This window comes from Oncorhynchus nerka, linkage group LG12 (assembly GCF_034236695.1).
Source record: "Oncorhynchus nerka isolate Pitt River linkage group LG12, Oner_Uvic_2.0, whole genome shotgun sequence".
Taxonomy (NCBI): Eukaryota; Metazoa; Chordata; class Actinopteri; order Salmoniformes; family Salmonidae; genus Oncorhynchus; species Oncorhynchus nerka.
Genome location: NC_088407.1, coordinates 19,293,686 through 19,296,092, shown reverse-complemented (window position 1 = coordinate 19,296,092; position 2,407 = coordinate 19,293,686).

The window sequence follows — 2,407 nt, the reverse complement described above, 5'->3', positions numbered from 1 at the left end:
ACTCTAAAGCGGGAAGGTGGAATAAACGAGTCAGGAAAAAGGTTTTTCAGATTGAACACGGTTCTCTATTGAGAGTATTTTGTCAACAAAACATTCAAACATAATCAATGAAAAATCTTCCAAGGAAAAACACACATCTTCTTCTCCAGATGAAACAAGAACACAATAGGATAATCTTTAAACTACAACAAACATAAATCACGGTTTTGTCACCGTCTTAGTGGTTCTTTCAGCACAGCTTTCTCTCTCGGTGGCCATCTTCCAGAGATAGTTTCCCCTCTCCCTTCTGGTTCCATTCTCTCTTTTATAGGGGAAGGAGAGTATCTCATTAGTACCGTCAGCTGTGCTTAATTGACTCTGGTTACCTTGTCTCCCAGGCTCTGTTGGGCAACTATCCATGAGCCCAGCCTGCCCTCTAGTGGTCCGTCCACATACTCTGTTGGGCAACTATCCATGAGCCCAGCCTGCCCTCTAGTGGTCCGTCCACATACCTTCCCCCCCAGGACCGAACCGGAGGGTCGGGCGCCAGACGCACCGTCTTGGTCGCGTCGGGACAGCGCGTCTGCATTCCCGTTCCTCGATCCGGCCCTGTGGATGACATGGAAAGAGAATGGTTGTAAAGACAAAAACCATCTGGCTATTCTGTTGTTATTGTTTCTCTTACCAGCCATCCACGTGAGGGGCGCATGGTCAGTAACTAATGCAAACCTCCGACCCAGTAAGTAGTACCGGAGATAATCGAGGGCCCACTTGATGGCTAAGGCCTCTTTCTCTACGGTCGCATACCTCTGTTCCCGATCGCTGAGTTTCCTACTAATGAAGAGAATCGGCTTCTCTGCTTCACCTTTAACCCTGAGCTAGTACGGCCCCGAGCCCTGTATCCGAGGCATCGACCTGCACAATGAACTCTTGTGAGAAGTCCGGAGCCTGTAGAACGGGATCAGAACACAGGCCATCTTTTAACAATTGAAAGGCCTCTTCTGTCTCGTCTTTCCACTCTACCTGGTTTGGCAGGTTTTTCCTGATGAGGTTTGTGAGGGGGTTGGCAATGGTTGCATATCCCGGGATAAAACGGCGATAATATCCTGTTATCCCTAAGAAGGCCCGAACGTCTCGCTTGGTCCGGGGTCGAGGCCAGTCACGAATTGCCCTGGTCTTCTCTGCCTGTGGGCGTATTTTCCCATTCCCCACGGTGTACCCCAGGTATTCCGCTTCGGACAAACCCAGGCAGCATTTATTTGGATTGGCTGTCAACCCTGTGGCTTCCAAACTCACGAGCACCGCCCGTAATCGCAGGAGGTGACTATCCCAGTCCTCGCTGTGGATGACCACATCGTCTATGTATGCCGCTGCATACTCTTGATGGGGCCGTAGAATGGCATCCATGAGGCGTTGGAAGGTTTCAGCGGCACCGTGCAGTCCGAAGGGCATCCTCACATACTGGAAAAGCCCCTCTGGAGTGGCGAAGGCAGTCTTTGGGCGATCCTCCGGAGCCACCGGCACTTGCCAATATCCCTTCGTCAAATCCAGGGTAGTGATGAACTTGGCCTTTCCTAAGCGCTCCAAGAGTTCATCCACGCGGGGCATGGGATACGCATCGAATGTAGAGATGGCATTACATTTACATTTACATTTAAGTCATTTAGCAGACGCTCTTATCCAGAGCGACTTACAAATTGGTGCTTTCACCTTATGACATCCAGTGGAACAGCCACTTTACAATAGTGCATCTAGGTCTTTTAAGGGGGGGGGGGAGGAGGGGGAGAAGGATTACTTTATCCTATCCTAGGTATTCCTTAAAGAGGTGGGGTTTCAGGTGTCTCCGGAAGGTGGTGATTGACTCCGCTGTCCTGGCGTCGTGAGGGAGTTTGTTCCACCATTGGGGGGCCAGAGCAGCGAACAGTTTTGACTGGGCATTCACGCCCCTAAAGTCGTTGCAGAGTCTCATACTACCATCGGATTTGGGGACCAGGACTATGGGACTGGACCACTCACTCGTCGAGGGCTCGATCACGCCCATCCTCAACATCTCCCTCACCTCTTTCTTAGCGATGACTCTGCGAGCCTCAGGAATCCTGTAAGGGCGGATATGCACCTTCTTGCCGGGTTCAGTGTGGATATGGTGGAACAGGACATCTGTTTGTCCTGGGAATGGAGAGAATATTCGACCGAAGTTCATAATCAGCTTGTCTAGCTGTCTTGACTGCTCCGGTAGGAGAGTTTGGCCACGGCGCACCTGTGGTAGAGCCTCCTCTTTTCCTTTGCCCTCCAGGGCCATCAAAGCCACCTCCTCCTCTCGTCCATGGTATGTCTTCAGCAGGTTTATGTGATAGATTTGGACCTTCTTCCTCCTGTCAGGTTGCTTGATGAGGTAATTGACCGGTGAGACCCTTTTCATTACCTCGTA